Consider the following 22,079-nt stretch of genomic DNA (forward strand, 5'->3'; position numbering starts at 1 on the left):
GCTGGGGCTGAGATGGTATCCATGCAGCACACTGGGCCAGTGGATGCCACAAGCCACACTGCTGACCCCTTTGCAAATGCTTACCACGGACATGCCACAGACTGCATGGAACTTGCACACACATTTCTAACCCAGACCCTATGCACAAAGGTTAGGCATCCTGTCCGGTGGACCACAGAGAGAGGCAGATTGTATAACAATAGCAGGAGGCTACTGCAGGACAGAGCACATTCACATTAAGGGAAGGCATCTGTGGTCAGCACTGGTACTACGCTACGGTCCGTCATAACAACGGCCATGGCCTAGTCTGGGAGGGAAATGGACACAAACACTATGGATGACCACAAGGCCTTTTTCAGTTATGTTACACATATGGACCACATGCCTCAGATATGCTCTGTGTTAATACACACCTACTTAACATTCACCAAACACACAGATATTGGCAACAATCTTGCAGACATGTTCGGTGCACGTATCCTCCCTCCTTCTCCCCCACCAGTTGAAATATTTATCACAGCTGGATGTAACCTCCCTATCATCTCACATGTCCAGGTGAGGGCCGCCCTCAGCAGAGAAGAACACACAGCATCACTGTGACCTTATGGTATCCCTGGATGTGTGCTACCTGCACTCCAAGAGGACATACAACTGCATATAACACTGATAATTTATCTTGGCCGTACTACAGGATATGTACCTGGACAGTGGCATTCAGCAACAGTGGTCCCACACCACTAAGGGGGCACCTCGACTGACCCTGGGAACTACCACATCATATGCATAAATGGCCTGGTCTGCTAAGCTTTGGAATTATGCAGTATGGGATGCATATGCAGTGATATCGGGTACCTACAGACACTTGCTCCCAGCCAGTGTGCCTTTGTGATGGGCTGATCCTGCCTTTTGAACCTGGCTGACCTTTCAAAACAGTCACTACAGCCATTGCTGGGGCAACGCACAGACAACTGCTGCCAGGATCATGGCCTAAGACTGATTGACATGTAATGTATGGTCATCCCCTTTTGGTGGAACTACGTACACACAACATATCACATGGACATACCTATGGATACAGACCTATGACACATTTGGAGGGTTCACAGTATGCACACTATTAACCTGCTACTTTGCATTACCTGTGTTTGTCGCAGATGGTTGCATTACCACTGCTTCTGCTTGCTGCTGCTACTGTCACTGCTGACAGCTTCGGGTGACAGAGTCACAGCGTATAATTTTTTTTTTTTTTTTTTGCTCTCTCTCGCTTTCTCTCTCATTTCTCGCTCTCCCCCTGTCTGCTTGCAGACAGTGCAATGAATGTATTGCATGTGTGGAGTGTTAGCACTGGATGCTTTTGTAGGTATCTGCATAGGTCCATGTGATGGCCTCTGCACCAATTGTAAGCCAGCATTTGCTAATTGCATACAGCCAGTTGTGTACTGATTGCAGTTCTCACTGTGATTTCAGGTCAGTGCTATAAAAGGGTATGTGGGATAGGCAGTGGCCTTTCAGATTGTAAGGGCGGGGACCATGCTGGTATGCTGTGGACAGTGTTCTGTGAGTGTAAAGGTTAGCATCTCTCTCATGATTCAGGCTGTGTTGTATAGTCACATTTCTCCATTCCTCTCTCATGTTCCCTGTAGCAAGTGTGTATGCACAATGACTCCTACAACTATATATATATACACACACACACATATATATATATATATATATATATATATATATATATATATATATATATATACACATATACACACGTGTACATATACATACATTTATATATGTACTTTAACTGACATTATTATCTACAAGCTACCAACTAGCATGGCTGTTTCTGTTCACACACTACTATTATGGAAACCCAGTAGTTTTGACAGTAATTCTAAATGACATGCTTTGTGTACTACACATCCTATATTCCCTTTACATTCATCCCTACTATTACATGTTATATTTATTTTAGCACAATGTTCTTGTATAAGAGTCATGGCTTAGTGGTAGGTCATACAGACTAGTATTTCCAAGGTCCTGGGTTTAGGACTGACAGTGGGATTTTATTTTACTTTTGAACTGAGTACAGGACCTGTCAATCAAAGTGACTAAGGCACTTTTAAGCAGTTGTAACCGGGTTAGCTCTGGTTTGCGCTATTTTCTTTGAAAGAAAAGAAAATGGGGAGACAGGAAAGTGGTGAAAAAGGGATCACAAAGAGGGTAAGACAGTAGGGAAACAAGCTTGGGATTTGCAGGAGGGATGTAGGTAAGGCCCATAGCTGCCCATTTCTTCATCAGCAACAGCTGTGCATATGTATGTAATTTGGTGTGACATTTGAAACCTTCCACCCCTGAGAGAGGTGTCAGGACAACAATAATACTTGTTGTACAGCCAATTGTAATTGATAGTTTCCATGTCCAGCAGACATGTGTGCAGAATGCGCAGCTATGTATGGGGTGTACTTTTTTTGTGGGTACAGAGTGCCCTATTTTTTTTTTTTTTCAGGTGAGAGTGGTATGTCAGGTGAAGGAAGTCGGTACAGCTGGGGAGGTAGGTTGGGTAGGTAAACAGACCAGACAAACAAGACGCATACGGGGGCGGTGTATGACACATGTGGTGGGGTTACACAATTGACGGGGATGGAGGTTTGGATATCCAGAGCCCATGAGCCCACAGATGGCAACAGTGGAACTGATATCCCCACCCATAGGCAGTTGCCACTGTTCTTTCACTGCTCAGGATGGGGCTGTGCTGGGGGCTGTGTAGGCCGGGCAACAGGCATGCCCGTTAGTTGCGCCACCTGTGCCTCAAGCTGGCATAGGGGCTCGAGAACAGAGTCCCAAATCTCCCTATGCACTACAGTCCGGACGCTATGGAGGGTGAGTGGTGGTTCTCCTCCGGCCACACTTGCAGGGGGGGGTGAGCCCCATCCCCTGCAGCGCTTCCACCTGCAGGTGGCACAGGGCCACCGGAGGAGGGTCCAAACTCGGCACTAGTGCCAGGTGCACTCGCCAGCTCAGGTGGGAGAGGTAGGTCCGCTGGAACCCACCTTTCCTGTCGTCCTATGTTTTGCATTATGTCATGACAGTTTGGGTTAGTGACATATAATACCATTCACAATTAGTTGTAACAGCATGCATTAGTATTCCCATTAACCAAACACCCAGATATTCACACCATTGACAGCGTGCATAACACATGCATAATTTGACCAGAAATACACAGTCCAACAACATGCAGGGTTAATTGATGGCAACAGGCCATCAGGTGTGGATGTATGAACAGGGCAGATGCATCAACGGACATGCAAATATATATGACCACAGGACAAACGTCCAGGGGTGTTAATTGTGATTGCACATACCATTTTCATGTGGAATGGGTTATATGTGGTTATAGGGTGGGGTAAAGAAAATAATATTAACACCTTCGAATACCAATACATATGCTGTACATTTCTAATAGCTACAGTTATATACACACTACTGTTCTAACTATAGTTTCCTATATGATAACTATTTCGACTTGGTAATAGGACTGTTACTGCAACATCAATATACATTTTATTGTTCTTCATACACATTCATATCTAGCTTTGTTCAGCTACATCATCCTGCTACATTTGCTTTATATAGCTGTAGACAAGTGTGGATGTTTGGTATATCAGACAATCATCCTATCTGCATATTGCAGACTGAGAGCAACATATCCAGATTTTGGGATACACATTCCAGATGCAGCAACACTTTGAACAGATTTTGCTGTTTGGTTTTGATTCTCATATGCATTTAATTCTGTCTTGACTGCAGTATACTTTATTCAGGGGTTATTACTACTGCATTGCTGGATTCATGACACTTTCTCACACTCTCTCACTTGCATGCATTTTACTATTCAGGATGGTACTTACTTCTAGGCTTTGCGTAAAAACAACAAGTGGTTCTGGATAAGGTGCTTCTTAGAAGACAACAATGAAATCCACTTAAAAACAACAGAAGCACTCCACGGCTGGCACGATAAAGTAGTTTATTTGACAAACAAAATAAAACTGGTTAGCGTTTTCATGTTTCACAGAACGTTTCTTCAGACCTCAAACAAAACATACTTCCTGACTTCATTTAAATGTAGATCTCAATATTCATTATTCAATTAATTGTATTAATCAAGATATAGGTAATTGAGAGTAATTTCAAATTAGTATTACAATGTTCATCCATTTTTAACTAAATACTAAACTTTGAAATCCCATATGAAGGTTAAAAATTAACCTTTTAAAATTCTTATACTATTTATAATTTTAATAAAACTGATAAAGGTTAAAAAATATATATGTATATAAATTTGGTCTCATCTAAAAACATTATTAAATAAATCACATATACATATATTATATATATGTAATATATATTATATTGTGCTTTCATATAGAAAAACATATATATATCAAAGAATATGCTTATGAGACATGCACATACATATACAAATATTGTATATTAATAACAAAATGGATTAATTAAATGTATATGTTAATAAGTATAAATAAATATATAAATATGTGTTTTTTTAAAACTATGGGCCGGATTCAGGAAGGCTTACACGGAGTTCAAGAGTAGTGTAAGCCTCCGTGTAAGCCTCCCAATTCAGGAACAGCCCAAATCTCCATGTAAGAGACAGCTAACACGTCTCTTACACGGACTGGGTGTGGAAATGCTCAATACCTCATTTGCAGCTGAAAGATATGCAAATGAGGTATCTGAGCGATCCACGAAGCAGAAATCAGTCTGTGTAACGGACGTGTTAGCTGCAGAAATGTACTCAGCTGACAACTGAGTACATTTCTGCAAAATTAAAAACTGAGCTATGTCAGCTCCAAATAAAGGGTGCATTTGTGTCATTAAGCATGCCAATGGCCAAATATGTGGCCATTGGCATGAAAAAGTGTTGCAAAAATATGTTATATAACTTTTTTGTTTTTTCACGGGATTTTGAGGTTTAACTGCAGCGCACACCCGTGCAAATGGGGTGCGCTACCTAAAACTAAAAACCGAAGCTTATAAGCCCACAATTGTGGGATTTATGTATTACATGTAATGTCAATGGAGGGACTTGCAGACCAAAAACAATATGGCCTCCGTTTAGTGGTTGTCAAGGGGGGGAAGCTCCTTGTAAGACATGTAACTAGTCATTACTAGGCAATCCTATGTAAATGAGGGTTACAATACTGAATCACACTGCCACATAGGTAATGAGCACTTTCTGAGTAGTGTAAGAGTTAGAGAAGGGGGAGGAACAGAGTAAGAGGTAGGTGACATCACGGGGGGGAAGGATAGATACAAATATACCAGATTGGAGGGCAATGTAATGTGAAAAATGACAGACAGACTTCAGGGAGGGAGGTGTGTCCCAACAGAACACTAGGAAAGTCAAGAAACTGAAGGTTTACGCTATCCCTACACTCAAAGTTTCTTGATATACGTGCATGCGCGCATGTGCGCGCGTGTAAGGCAGGTTCAACATGTGGGAGCGTGTTGCAAACCGTGTACAACAGTTTGCATGGGTGTGCACGTGTTTAAGGCAGTGTGCGTGCGTTTTAACATGAATCAGCCTAGTTCACACCGTGTAAGGATGTGTATGTGCGTGTAACACCGTGTAGGGATGTGTGCGCGCATTTAGGTGACTGTGAGCGTGTTTAAGCTGGTGTGCACATTGCTCCCCCTCAGGAAACAGAGAGGAAACAGGAAACAACTAAATTACACGGAAACTGCCAGAGGATACTGCTGCAGTTAATTGTTGGAAACAATTGGAAGCAGGCAATTATGCAGGCAGACTAGAAGCCCAACCCAGCACTTAAAACACTGCAAAGAGCAGTGCAAGGTGTTTCTCACAAGAGATACTGCAAGAAAGTAAGCTATCAGAATTGAAAACTGAAAAAGCTGAACTCAGAGCAGAAATGCTAGGGGCTGCCATAGCTGTTATAATCAGGCAAAGGCGAATTGCTGAGGGTGGTGTCAATGCAGATGCTGACAGACAACCCAGAGTGAGGAGAAGGAGAAGAGTATACAGGCCCAGGGTCACCTACCATGGGTTACATGAGCTGGAGATAGTAGAGTACAGAGTGGACAGAGACCTTCTGCAGCAGATTGTTGAGCTGTGCAGGCCACATCTCACACACAGAACCAACAGAGGGGAACCCATCCCAGTGGAAACCAAGGTATGTGTTGGCCTAAGAATACTAGCAACAGGTACCTTCCAGAGACCAACTGGTGATATGATGGGGATATCACAGGCATCAGCCTCCAGGGTACTGCACCAGCTCCTGGATGCCATGTCAGCACATGTCGGTGATCATATATATGTCCCTAATGACTGTGAGGTTGTGGCCAGCAATATGCGTCTTTTCCAGCAAATAGCGGGATACCCTGAGGTGCTGGGTGCAATAGACTGCACACATGTACGCATCAAAGCACCAGCTGGTGAGCGAGGTAGAGTCTACATTAACTGCAAGGGATACACCTCCATCAACTGCCAGGTCGTGTGTGATGCCCAGGGCATAATAATCAATGTGTGTGCTGGCTACCCTGGGAGCTACCACGATTCTCACATCTGGCATCTGACGCAGCTGTACCAATCATTTGCCAGTGGGGACTTCCCACACAGACACCTAGTGGGGGATGCAGGTTATGCACTTGAGTCGTGGCTGATGACACCCATCAGAAATGCACACACACCTGAACAGGAACGCCATAATGAGGCACACGCACAAACACGTAATGTCATAGAGCGTGTGTTTGGGCTGCTCAAGTCATGGTTCCGGTGTCTGGACACATCTGGTGGAGCCTTGCAGTACACACCAACTACATGTACCCAAATGGTCATAATATGTGCTATGCTACATAATATGATCCTGCGGAAACAGCTGCAGCAGGACCAGCACAGGGCTGGGCCTAACATCCCCCCACCATTGCCAAGGCCACCACAGGCAGAGGGTGACTCGGAGGAGGAACAACCTGACCTTGTCCCAGTAGGCAGAAGGAGGCATGCCCAGTATGCCCTGGCCTTGGCAAAGAGGCAACGCATAGCACATACACTTGGTCAGTAGGAACACTGGGACTGATACCCGCTCCGACTCACTCATATAGTAACAGGGATGCCTAACATGACACAACCTGCTTCCAAACATGTACAGGGAGTGTAGTATGTGCATCCGACAGAGGCAGCCCTGCAGCACCACCTGAGGCATGAATGCCATGTGTTAAGTAATGAAATACCATGTACCATATGCACACCTGAGGACCCGACTAACATCCACCCACACCAATCATAAACCACAAAAAACACAAACCTACCTCATAGGTACCACAAGCGATAGTAACCTAGATGTAATGCTACCCAAGGCCAAAAGTATAAATGCGTGCAGTGTAAACGCACACAGTATAGAGAATGTAGATATCAGTGCTGTAATAGAAAACAGGATCAAAGCCCACATCAGCACCCTGACACTACCAGGTCACACCTCTGTCCTAATAGCAGGAACTGCCCCAGGCCTACTCTGGCAATGTGAGTGTCAAACGAAATATTACTGTCAACCTGGGTGCCCAGGACCCTGATAACCTCTTCTGTGCTTAGAGGATTGCCACCTAGATGGAAGCTAGGGGTAAATCGGTTGTTCCCGAAGGGTATGACTATGCATTGTTTAGCGTTTAACGTAAGGCCATGGCTCTGGCACCAGTTATCTGTGTCTATGAGACCCTTCTGAAGGATGTCTGTGTCAGATGGGTTTCCAACTATGCTTCCCAGTTTGCAGTCATCTTCAAACCTTGTCAGCCATAACCCTCCTGTGTTTGCTCGTACTTCTTAAAAGTAGATAAAGTAGAACAGCTCTGGAGTGTGACATGGCACCAGCAACTTTGACCCTGTGTGTTCTGTCACTTAGCCAGTTTGCAACCCATGCTGTGATGTATGGGTACACAATTAAGCTGGTGATGTTTTCAATGATACCTGAGTGGGATATTGTGTCGAAAGCCTTTGCCAGGTCAAGGTAGGCTGTGTGGACTGCCTTGCCCATGTCAATGGCCTGGGTGACTGTCTTGAAAAAGTCAACCAAGTTTAAAAGGCATGATCTGCCCTTGACAAAGCCAAACTGGATTGGATCCAATGTCTGCAAGTCCCCTATGTCTTCATTTATAATTCCCACTATGATCCTCTCCATAGCTTAGCAGAACAGGCTTGTCAAGCTGATGGGATGGTAGTTTCCGGGGTTGGTGGAGGCACCTCCTTTGTGAAGTGGGTCCACCATTGCCGTATGCCACACCTTGGGCACATATCCTGAGGTGAGGCTAAGATTAAACAGCTGCCCTAACTGCGGGTGTAATTACTCATTGAGTTCATGGAGCACACAACTGGGGACACCATCTGGTCCCATGGATAAAGTGTTTTCCGCCTTGGATAGAGCAGTTCTCACCCCAGCATTGGAGATGTTTGGGGGGCTACAATCCTCTGGTGTAGATACCCCTCCAGTTGTGGGGAGGGGGGGGAATCTGCACTGAACCTGTCAGCCAGTATGTTGGCAATGTCTGTAGGATCAGTGATATTTACATCATTCCCAACTAATCCTGAGCATATCTGGGAGTTCCCTCCCAGGTTTCAAACATAGGTAAAAAAGGCCTCATGATTGTCCCTTGAGTCCTGAGTGGGTTTACTCTCAAAACTCGCCTTGGGTGATTGTATGGGGGAACCCAGTGTTTTACTCACAATGAGCAGGGGTGTCTTCCCTTCTATGGATTTCGCTCTATCTTGTAGTAGCTCCTTCCTTCTGTTGTAGAGCTTGTTTATGGCTAGGGTCCACCAGACTGGATGCTTGCCTGTGGTACAAAGAGTCTTTGTCTTGTTTGGGATTGCCTGATCCATGCAGTCCTGGAGGTGCTGGTAGAAGGCATTTGTATGTGATACAGTGGCTTGGGTAATGGTGTCCGCTGGCCTGGGGGGCTTGAAAGAGACCACACCAGTCCGTAGAAATGTGAAGTTGGCATCTGAGAAGGTCTTCACTGTTTGTTTTTCTATCTGGGGTGTGGGTGGGATGTGGACCCCCACTGAGATTAGTCCATGATCTGATCTCACCAATGATGGGTATACTTCTGGTGTTGAACAGTGTGACCCCATGTTCGTGATGATGAGTTCTAGTATGTTGTCTCCACTTGTGTGGATGGTGACCAGTTGTTCCATGGCATTTGAGTGTATGAACTCTTGGAACCTTTGTGTTAGTGTTGTGGCTTGATTAGTGATCCCAGTCTATATTTGGATAGTTGGAATCACCCAGTAGGATGGTGGTTGGAGATGCATATATCCCCTCCAGTGTTTTCAGGACAGCTGTGTGAGGTACCTGAGTTTGAGAGGGTGGCATGTAACATGCTACAAACTGCAGAGCAGTCTTGCCTATGGTTACTGGCACCTGGATGGTCTCCGATGCATCGTGTGTTGCCACCAACCTCGAGGTGAGGGTGTCCTTGATGAATATGGACACCCACCCTCGTTTCCTGGTGTTGTCCGGATTCCGGTGCCAGAACGCATGATATGAGGTAACACCCGATAGTGCCGGGGTGCTGTCAGAAGCTGTGAACCAGGTTTCAGGCACAGCACAGACATCAATGTGCTACATACTGAGAAGGGCATCGAGTGTGTGCAGCTTGAGGTTGAGACCTCTGGCATTGAGCAGCATTACCCTTAGTGTCTTTCCTTTTCTGTGTTCTAGGGTGGTAGGTGTAGAATCTGAATCTTGCATAAAAAAGGCACAATGGGGGTGGCAAGAGCATCAGCTGAAAACCGGAAGCCCAGGGGTGACAGGTGCAAGCTGTCCCTTGCAAATCAGCGTGGCCTGTCCAGCATGTCATCCCAGGCAGACAGACATTGGACCCCCTTTGAATGACACCATAGTTTAAGCAAATTATTACAGCTGATCATCTTGTCTCTGTTTATGTGGCATCATACTTGGTGAAGGTAGGATACTGCTCAAGGTCAGGGTCATACCTGCCTGGCCTACATAATCAGAGGGATCCTCTATGTCTCTTTCCATGTAGTCCAGGGAGGTACATCTCAGGTCGTTCACACCAGCATGGATAATGACTGGGTTAGACTTGTACTTGCAGTTGAGTGACCTGAGTGCTTGCATTATGTGGTGGATTCCAGTGCCTGATAGGCAGCTTACTGTGACCTCCTCCGTACTTGATCTGGTGAGCGGGACGTCAGTGTGTCTGACTATGGAGTCACCTATGACAAGTGTTTCTGGCATTGTGTTTGGCCTTAAGGGCTGTAACTGTTTGGCACACCAACTATGTGGTCAATGTGTTGCATGTGCTGTGCCTGTGGAGGCAGTTGTGTGAGTGTCTGCTGTGGTGGCCACTGCCGTTTTGGTAGAATTCTGATCAGAGCCTCCGAGTATGTCTTTGTGTGTCTATGTGTATGATTTTAAGTTGTGATAGTGCCATGTGAGACTGGGTTCGTGATGTGTGTGGTTACCTTCACCTTCTCTCTGGTCTTGCTAGTCCTATGTTGAGAGAGCTCAGCCTCCACCTTGGCTATATAGTTGCATCTCTCACATGTATGTGTGTTTAATGGGAGAACGAGAGGGTTGTCAGTGTACATGAGGCAAGTGTAACATTGCCTCAATATTCCCAGGTTCACCAGCTGAGCAGGAGAGGACACTAGCAACTGATCCCTAGACATGCTAGAAGGAATAGACAAAACAATGTTGGAATACAGGGAGATATCAAGCCCCCCAAACCACATCATAGTGCTTGACTGACAATACCTACACATACACCAGTGTTTCATAGTGTCATAGTCTACTACTAGGCTATCTGCCCTAGTGCATGTATAAGCCTAGCCATAGTGATGTGGCTATTGCCACCCCTTATAGTGGTAATAAGTGTACAGAATAGATTCTGAATATTGTGCCTCTGACTTAGTAGTGACACATTATGACCCCCTTACGTAATTGAATAACATGACTGTGCCTCTGTCTAGTTTGTGCCTCTGTCTCATATGCAGTTGTCCAGATGTCTCCTGAAGAGAGTCAGTGAGGGACTCTGTCAAACATGAACTGGGATACTCTGCTAGAGTGTGAGATGCCTCTGAGTTATGACTCTGTCCCTCCAGCATGTCCTATACATGTATGTGCTGAGGTTCAAATCCTCAGCTCTCATGGCTCTGGTGGATTTGGATTGCTTGCAGTGGAGCATGTCCACCAAATCCTGATTGGACATGGTCTTGTATGTCAGGCATAGGTCACCTGTAAGTATGCGGTATGACACTGAACAAAGCTGAATTTCCTCTATTCTGGAAGCATATGACATGTGTTGAAGAACCCTGATCTTCATGGTAGGTACTTTTGGGGTGTCTCCAGCTGTTGCAAGTGCTGGGCGAGGTACATACCATATGGGGCTTTGTATTCAATCATGGGCCTGATAAGGGAGAAGGATAGTGAAACAATGACCTCCTATGATCTGGATGGAAAACCCTCCATGATAAGGTGGGCAAGATAGAAAGTCTTCCTAACCACTTTGGCAACAGGGGTGTCAAAAGAGATGTCACTATCTACATGTGTCCCCAGGTGTCTGATTTGTTGTCTGTGCTCAGTGGGCTGCTGTCTATGTATTGATCTGTGGGTACTTTGTTCCTCCCAAAGGGGATGAATACACATTAGTTGCATTCAGTTTCAGGCCATGCGTCTGGCACCAGCTATCCGCCTTTGTGACGGCATTCTGTAGTATGTGCGTGCCGGCTGATGTATTCACTATGGTGCCTAGGTTTCAGTCATCTGCAAACTTTGTCAGCCACAACCCCCCTATGTTTGCTTTCACATCTAAAAAGTAAATACCAATTAAGAGGGGTCCCAGGACACATCCTTGTGGGACACCACCTGTGACTGGCTTCGAATCTGACAAGGCACCTGCAATGTTGACTTTATGGGTTCTGTTTCTTAGCCATTTTGCAACCTATCCTGTGACATATGCTGTTATATGTCAGCTGTTGAGCTTGGCTATGATGCCTGAGTGGGGTATTGTGTCACAGGCCTTAGCCAAGTGCAGGTAGGCTGTGTGGACTGCGTAGCCCTCATCGATGGCCCTACTGACAGTTTCATAGTAGTCAACTAGGTGCAAAAGGCAGGATCTGCCCTGTACAAAGCTGAACTGGGTGGGAACAAGGGTCCATAGGACAGCAATGTGTCTGTGTAAGAGCTCCATAATGACTCTTCCCATAGCTTTGCAGACAAGGCTGGTTAAGCTTGTGTGGTGGTAGTTGCCATGGTCTGTGGAGGCATCTCCTTTGTGGAGTGGGACCACTGTTGCCGTACGCCAGTGTTCAGGTACATATCCTGTAGCAAGACTAAGGTTAAATAGCAGTTGTATATATGGGTCCAGCCCCTTCTGGAGTTCACATAGCATGCAACCGGGGATACCAGCAGGTCCCATGGATGCTGTGTACTTGTCTTTGCTGAGTGCGGCTCTCACATGGACATCCAAGATGACAGTGAGGTTACATACAGCAGTGATAACTATCTTCTTTTGGGGGTGAGGGAGGGGGTAAATCGCACTGAAGCTGTCTGCCGGAATGTTGCCAATATCTGTCAGGTCACTGGAATATATGTTGTTGTGTACCAACTCTGAGCATATCTGAGGGTTCACAACCAGGTGTCTGACATAACTGAAGAAAGCAGTGTGGTTACCTTCATTGTCTGGTGATTTATGTCCCCAAGTTGACCTTGCATGTCTTTATGAGATAATGTAGCTTTCTACCAGTGCTGATCACAGCTGTCTTCCCTTTTGGAGCTGTAGCTCTGTCTTGCATTAGTAACCCTCATCTGTCATACAGTTTGTTTATGGCTGGGGTCCACCAGACAGGACACTTTCCCTTTGTGGAGAGGGTCCTGTTTTTATTTGCGATTGCATGGTCCATGCTGTCTGACTTCTAGCTAAGGGGAGGTCATTGTGGTTCTGCAGTTATCTTTCATCAGCATTGGAAATGACCACAACAGCCCCTGTGGGGTGTACCTCATGCAGACACATCCAGCACCTGTAAAGTCCACAACAGTACCTCACCAGGAGTATGAAAGAGCTGGAACACATGTAATGTGTTGCCTGATTAAACAGAGTGCAGCTCCACACACTGCCATGCTGTCCACCCAGATGCAAGCTGTGCCTGATGTAGAAAGCCATGTCCAAGCTGGAATCAATGCACATGCTGCACCTTGTACAATCTGAATGGCAGGGAGCTATGCACATGAGGGACCTGAACCCCAGCACTGACATACATAGGACAGGCTGTACTGCATTATCCATAACACAGAAGCCACCCCACGCATGAGTAAACTACCAGTACAGGTTGTCCGTAGAGACACTCGTTGAGTCCCCTCAACAGGAATCCTAATGAGTGGATGGGAGATGGGAGGTTTACCCTGGGTATCAATGTTATGTCACAGGTAGACAGAGGCACAGTATACTAAACAAGACATATGTCATGGCAAACTACACTTACAATGTGTTGATGGACAAACACACTCTCCGACTAGCATTAGAAATGGCCTAGGGCACATCGGTAGTGTTTGCCAATGTACACCCATGTTGTGGAATACACTACTGATGTTGGATGAGGCTGTTGTAAGTAGTTCACATCTGAATATAATGCAACATGGTCAGATAGGTTCATAGGTACATAGGTTTATACTAGGCTATCTTCCCTAAGGCAGGCATAAGCCAAGCACAGAGTTCGTTGGCGTACACCACCCCTTATATGGAAACAGTACTGTGCCCATTATTTTGTCATGCCTCTCTCCAGCAGTGACACAGTGACGATCCCCGGGTTAAACGTATGACCTTCCATCCACAGGTCAAGATACCTCTTGAACACAGCCAGCAAGGTGCTCTGCCTCACATGGACCGGGATTGTATTCCACAGCATAGGGAGTCTCCGGGTGATAACTCCATCCCTCCAACATGTCCAATGTACATCCCTGCTAAGGTGCAAGTCACCTGCACTAGTGGTTCAGGTGGATCTGCCGATTCTGAGGTGGAGCATGTCCATTAATCCCTGTTTGGACATGGCCTTGCATGTCAGGCACATGTCACCTCTAAGCAGACGGTATGTGAGTGAATAGAGTGGGAGTGTCTTCAATCTGGCAGCATATGACAGCTGTTGGGGTTCCTTGATCCTTTAGGTGGGGGACATTCAGGGTGTCTCCAATTGCTGCAGATGTTGGGCGAGATACATCCAGAATAGGGCATTCTACTTGATCACCGTTCTGATAAGTGAAGAGTACAGGGGAACAATCACCCACAAGATCTGGATGTGAATCCCATCCTGATCAGGTGGGCAATGTAGAAGGTCTTTCTAGCCACTTTAGCAACGTGAGTGTCAGAAGAACGGCGACTGTCAACCTGGGTCCCCAGGTCCATGATAACCTCCTCTGTGCTCAGAAGATTGCCACCTATATGGTAGCTTGGGGTTACCTTGCCTTTCCTGAAGGGTATGTCTACACATGTTGTGCACTTTGACTTCAGGCCATGGCTCTGGCACCAGCTATCAGTTACCGTGAGTCCCTGTGAAGGATATCTGTGTCTGATGCACTGTCCACTATGGCGCCCAGTGTGCAGTCATCTGCAAACATTGTCAGCCAAAGTCCTCCCATGTTGGCCTGTACTTCTGGGAAGTACATGACAAACAATGGAGGCCAAGGACTGAGCCCTGTGTGACACCACCTGTGACCAGCCTGGAGTCTAACATAGTGCCAGCAACTCTAACCCTGTGGGTCCCATCCTTAAGGCAGTTTGCAACCCATCTTGTGACATATGGGTTTACATTTCAGTTGTTAGGGTTTTCCACAATACCTGAGTGGGGTATTGTGTTGAAAGTGTTTGCAAGGCCAAGGTAGGCTGTATGGACTGCCTTTCCCCAACAATGGCCTAAGTGACCATTTTGAAGATGTCAACCCAGTACAAAAGGCATGATCTGCCCTTGACCAAGCCAAAATGGGATGGGTACAATGTCTGCATGTCCTCCATATCTTTGTTTATGAGCTCAATTATGATCCTCTCCATAGCTTTGCAGACTACACTTGTTAAGCTTATGGGGCAGTAATTACCATGGTCTGTAGAGGCACCGCCTTTGTGCAGATGTGCACAACTGGACCCTAACCAGGCTGTTGTGCACACTATGGAAATGTAAAGCAGTGATAGGACTAAAGCCCAGGATACTGACCACAACAGTGAAAGTACTGAACCACTACACTATACAGTACTACAGTGTTAGGTCAGTATGAACGGATGTTGACAATTGTGTGCAAAGTATCCCATGCAAAACCTGCAGGCACAGTATACTCCCTGTTGTGTTCACACAAAAAGGATCTGGACAGTAACTACACAACATGGCACAGAACACACAACCATAAACTGGAGGTATTTGTTGAAGGTCACACTCATCCAAAAATGTGATGTGCTGCAGAGTTCAACATATGGAAAGCCCACACTGGGCATGCTCACACACTTAGATAAATGAGACATCTTTCACACAACATGCCATGGGAAGGCTGAACTGGGCATGCTCACACACTTGGTCCAAATGTTACTCCTAGCAACTGTGAAAACACACAGGAGGATGCTCATTCCCCTTTCTAGACACTGATCATGTAAGCACCCTATAAGTATATCAGGAGAAAAGGAATCTCTCAGTAATCCGAATAGCGCGCTCCGCTAATGTGTCCATCTCTAGTGTCATAACATAGTTAGGTAGGGGTTTGAATCCAGCAAGTGGCAAGTGTGTGTGAAGGGGGGTAAGTGTGTGTGTCAGTGTGTATGAAAAGAACATCCCTTTTGGCAACTGTGAAAACACACCACAGGATGCTCATTCCACTTTCTGATGATGTCAGCACCCTATAAGTATATCATGTGAAAGGGAATCTCCCAGTAATGCGAATAGCGCACTGTGCTAATGCGTCCGTCTCTAGTGTCATAATATAGTTAAGTAGGGGTTTGAATCCAGCAAGTGGCAAGTGTGTGTACAGGGGGGTAAGTGTGTGTGTCAGTGTGTATGAAAAGAACATCCCTTTTGGCAACTGGGAAAACACACCACAGGATGCTCATTCCACTTTCTAAACTCTGATGATGTCAGCACCCTATAAGTATATCATGTAAAAGGGAATCTCCCAGTAATGCGAATAGCGCGCTGTGCTAATGCGTCCGTCACTAGTGTCATAATATAGTTAGGTAGGGGTTTGAATGTGGCAAATGTGTGTGCAAGGGGGTAAGTGTGTGTGTCAGTGTGTATGAAAAGAACATCCCTTTTGGCAACTGGGAAAACACACCACAGGATGCTCATTCCACTTTCTAAACTCTGATGAGGTCAGCACCCTATAAGTATATCATGTGAAAGGAAATTTCCCAGTAATGCGAATAGTGCGCTGTGCTAATGCATCCATCTCTAGTGTCATAACATAGTTAGATAGGGGTTTGGATCCAGCAAGTAGCAAGTGTGTGTGCAGGGGGGGGGGGAGTATGTATGACTGAAATTCCCCTTTTGGCAACTGGGAAAACACACTACAGGATGCACATACCCCTTTCTAAATGATATCACAATTATGTATGGCTTTTGAGTACAGACATGCCACATGTGTTTTGCCCACACAGAATGCCCATGTGTGCGGGTTGTCCCTCACAATAATGCATGACATTGATTAAACCAGTTATGGCAATGCACACATGATGTATGTGTGTGCCAAATACACATATGTACCTGTGACCTTCAATAGTTACCATGTGTGATGCCTGACACATGTGAATACATGGTATTTGCACAGGGTAACATTATGACTGTGGTCTTCTGTGCAGGTGCTGCATGTGGGATGTGTATATACAGTGTGAGATGTAGATGCTATCAGCCTAGTAGTGAGGATACACACCTGGTCTGGGGCATATAGTCTACATGTTGCTGATGTACAGGTGCTGCATGTTTTCACCTGTTGTGGGAGTGGTAAGACGTTATTCCACAGCAATGCAGTGACAGCATGCTAAGAACCGTTCAGCCAGGGTGTTGTAGCTACACTAATTCATTAGCATTCAGTAATATGTCAGAATCCCTGGTGAGGGTCTGATGCCAACCAAGGTCAGGGGTCTACCAGCCTGTGTCACTTGCTCAGTGATCCCTTCCATGTTCCCTATCATGTATCCCAGTGAGGGACATCCCACATCAGCTGTGGTAGCATGGACAATGACTGAGTCATATGTGTCCATGCATCTGACTGACCTGTATGTTTGTGTTATGTGGTGGACCACAGTGCTCCATGAGCATATCACTGTGACCTACACATTGTCCAGCCTGGTGAGCATGTTCTCACTGTACTGGACAATAAAGGTACCTAACACAACTGCGGCAGTAGTGTTGTATAGCTGTACAGACTGTGCTTGTTTGACACACAGGATTTGTGTGCTATGTGTTATGCGTGCTGTGTGCAGGCCTAATGTATGCCTGTGTGCCAGCTGCAGAGATGTCTGCCAGTCATGCTGGATGCTTTCCTTAGGCTCCACAACTGACCCGGTGTGTTTCCATGCTTGTATTGCTGTCTGTGTAGGTCCACATCAGATTGGTATTGCTGTCACTGTAGTATTTCATGCCACCAGACAGGTTATGCCAGTACTGGGTTCAGAGTGCTTAGTCCACAGTTCGGCCATGTGTTTCCATCTCATACATGTGTTGTACATCCATAGGCAGGGGATAGGGTTGACTGTGTACATGTGGCAGCTGTGACATTACTACATGACACACATATCCCACATCTGTACCATAGAGGTGACTGACAACTGACCTTTGCACATGCTACCATAGTATTGAGATTGCATTGGTGATTAACAGCACATAGGGCCAATGGTGAACAAGATACATAGGTCCATAGGTTCATACAGGGATGTCTGCCCAGGGCATGTATCCCCCTAGCCAGAATGTGTGTGGCTTTCAACATGCATTGTAAATCTGTCTTGCTATGCCCTTTTCCAAGGTTAGTATACTGTGCCTCTGTCTCACAGTGACACATAAGTGATACCCAGGGTAACCCTACAATGTCACATCCAGTCATTAATATCACTCTTGAAGACAGTCACTGAGTCAGTCTGCCTAACCACTATTGGGATAATATTCAAGAATGAAGGGAGCATCCAGAGTTGTGAATGTGCCCCTCCAGCATGTCCTATGTATATCACTCCTGAGGTTCAAGTCTTTCCAGCATGTATCCTGATGGGATCTGGATATTCCGAGGTGCAGCATGGCCATTAAGTGAGGGTTTGACGTGGATTTATATGTCAGGTACAGATTGCCTATGAAGAGGCAGTATGCCACCGAGTACTGTTTGCAGTCACCTGCGACTTGCTCAGCCACAGTACTTCCATGTTGGCCTGTACCTATGGTAAATATATAATGAACATGACAGCTCCCAGGGCTGAGCCTTGTGGGACACCACTTGTACCAGGTTGGAGGCTGACATGGCTCCAGCAAGTCTAGCCATGTGTGTTCTGCCCTTGAGCCAGTGTGCAATAACCATAGTGACATAGGGGTTAATATGTACACTGGTGAGCTTCCCTATAATGCACAAGTGGGGTATTGTATCAAAGGCTTATGCAAGGTCCAGGTAGGCTGTGTAGACCTCCTTCCCCTTGACAGTGGCCTTGGTGACTGTTTCAAAGAAATCAAACAGGTTTGAGAGGCAGGATCTGCCATTAACAAAGCCAAACTGTGTATGGTGACATGTCTGTAGGTACACAATATCTAGATATGTGAGGTTCATGTTGATCCTTGCCATAGCTTTGCAGACAAAGCTAGTCAGACATATGGGGCGAATAGTGTCCAGGATCCGTGAAGCCACCACCTGAATGTAGAGGGACCACTGTTGCTGTACGCCACTCTCTGGTCACATATCGTGTAGTAAGTCTGGGATTGAACAGTGGTGTTATGTCTGGGTGTAGTTCTTCTTGTGGTTCATGTAGGACACAGCCTGGGACACTGTCTGGTCCCATTGATGCAGTGTTTATTGCTTTGGGAAGAGCATCTCTTACCTGAGCATCTGTGATGTCAGGGGGGGCAGCACTCTGCCGCGAGACATATTTGCCCTTTCGGTATGGTGGGGGGGAAGAAGGCAGCAGTGAACCTGTCTACTAGGATGATGGCAATGTCTGTGTGTTTTGTATTTGTGTGACATCTTGGATTACCTCTGAGCATATCTGGGTAGTACCACCCAGGTTCCTAACATAACTACAGAAAGCCTTGTGATTATCCTCAGTGGCTTGCGGAATCTTCTCTCAAAGATGGCCTTAGACAATTGTATGGGTGCCTGTAGTTGTCTTCCAATAACCATCAGTGGTGCCTTCACATTTTGGGAGGTTGTTGTATCATGTGGTGGCGTCATTCTTCTATTGTATAGTGTGTTTATGGCTGGTGTCCAGCACCCAGGACGTCTGCCTTTGGAGAATTGGGTCATGCTTTCATATGTGGTGTCATGATCCATGCATTCCTGAATGTGTCCATAGAATGCCTTTATACAGGTATCTGCAGTCTGGTCCATATTTTCAACAGGCCTGGGGCCTTTGAAGGTTTCCACATCATTTATGAGGGGTGTGAACTTGCTTGACATGAGCTGTTGACAGACGTGCCGCCCCCCAGACAGAGCAAGGTGAGGGTCACATTTAGCTACCTGTCGGGTGATAGAATGTGCCACATAACACAGGCACACAGGTCACTCCACAGCAAGTACAACTATGAGGCAGTCATTGTCCATGCTGGTGCAAACAACCTGAGATGTACCTCCCTGGACCACATGGAAAGAGACACAGAGGAGCTCTTACAGCACCCTCTCAAACTCAGGACTCCCACACAGCCTTCATGCTGACACAGGAGAGTTTAGATTTCTCTGCAAACACCATCATACTGGGTGACATCAGATACCCAAACATAGACTGTGAACATTACACAAGCCACAATACCCAAGCTCTAGGGTTCACATAGATCAGACATTCTTTAGCTATGGAACAGGTAACCAACCTTCCCACAAGAGGGGCAGATATACTAGACCTGATCATCACAAACATGAGTACCAAATGCTCACCACTGGGAGTATATCCCTCATTGTTGCAATCAAACCATATACAAATCACACTGGAGTACTGGATCCCCCACATATGCAAACCTCAAACACATCGATGTGTGTGTGGGAAATGCCCCTATTAGCAGCTGTGACAGTACAGTACAGGATGCAGATCCCCCTTTTGAAACACTGATGATGTCAGGACTCTATAACTATATTATCTGTATTAAAGTTCTCCAGTAATTCGCATAGCGCGCTCTGCTAATGCGTCTTTCTCCAGTGTCATAACATAGTTAGGTAGGGGTTTGAATCCTGCAAAGGGAATGTATGTGTGTTAGTATGAGTGGGGTTTATGTGTGTGCACTATGCTGGGAGGGATACGTGCCTTTTGCCAACTGGGAAAACACACTACAGGGTGCATATCCCTCCTCCTACACACAGATGATGTCAGCACCCTCTAAGTACAGCATTAGAAAGGATTTCCACAACTACTGCATATAGCACACTCTGCTAATCTGACTGTTTCTACTGACATAACACAGTTAGGTATGGGTTTGAATCTTGCAAATGGAAAGTATGTGTTTTACTGTGGGTGGGGTTAGTGTGTGTGCACAATGATGGGGGTGGGATGTGGCTTTTGCCACATGGGGCTATGCACTGCAGGGTGCTCATTACCCTTAACAAGCAGTGATGTTGACAGCACCCTATACAAACAAAACTACAAAAGAGAAGGTGGTGGTACCAATAACACATGTAAGGTAACACTTCTTCAAGTAATGTCCACAAAACGAAGTAGGATAATCAAGCAATTCTATACCTAGATAGTGTTTTGAAGCCTGTATGTGGCAAGTGTGTGGATGTGGGATGTGTCTGTGTGTGCATTTCCGTATGGGAAACATGTTTGATGTGGCAATCAGGGCACCACAGTACCTGATGCACATTACATCTTTGAACTGATGAGGTTGCCTGCACCCTGTGAGTACAGGTAGAGAAGAGGAAGTGAGTAGTAAACAACATAGTGCACTTCTCAAATGTGTACCTGTCATGTATCGACAGCTACTCATGTAGGGTAATAGATAATGGGAATGGCAGGTGAGCGTGTGCATGTGTGTGGGTAGCAGGGTGTGTATAAATGCATGTGTGACAGAACAGATACATATAGCTGAATCTACATAACAGCACATGATGCGCATTCCCATGGTCAATGTTAACATGTGATGGTGTGCAGCTGGTACACTTTGGTAAGTAGTATGGGTGCAGATAACAATTGAGGACATTCATACAGTTACTGCAGCAGGACTGCTGGGATATACACACAATCATACTGGTACACTGAACAGTTACAAACATGTTACTACTCATACACATCTATGTAGTCACCCTGTGCATCAGCAACGTGTATACGTTTTCCTGCACCAATGTTGTAGTATGCAGGAGGTGGCACAGTGTCATCATATGCACAGGGTGTGGGTTAGGTATGCCCAAGCCAGCCACTGGTGACACCAATTGACGTGTGTATGTGTGTTTGTGAGGGGCAGCAGTACAGGGTGGACCAGTGTTGGTGCAGTGTGTGTGTGTATGTGTTTGCCCTAGGTGTTAGGTTTCTGCATGTGTGTAAGCACGCACACAGTCACAAATAATGGCTGCCATGTACAGGGTTTTGTGGACAGCCACAGACTGCACCTGTCAGGTCATCCAGATCAGTGTCTGTGGGCACGGACACGGTACCTGTGCCTGGCAGGGGTGCTATGGGCCATATCCGGTACTAACCCAGACTGGGTACTGTCGTCAGAAGCAGGGGTGTGCTGACTGGACACAGTTCCCTGTTGGGACTGTCCAGAGCCACGTGCACGTGGTCTCCTGGGGCGTCCTGATGACAGCACAGACCCAGCATTGCTGGGGCTGGTGCTGGCACTTGAGGTGCGTGAGTGGGCCTGTTGTTGTCCGTGGCCACTGCCAGCTGGTGCTGTT

The sequence above is a fragment of the Protopterus annectens genome, chromosome 12.part0 (genome assembly GCF_019279795.1).
Source record: "Protopterus annectens isolate FY-2018-M chromosome 12.part0, PAN1.0, whole genome shotgun sequence".
In the NCBI taxonomy this organism is placed as follows: Eukaryota; Metazoa; Chordata; order Ceratodontiformes; family Protopteridae; genus Protopterus; species Protopterus annectens.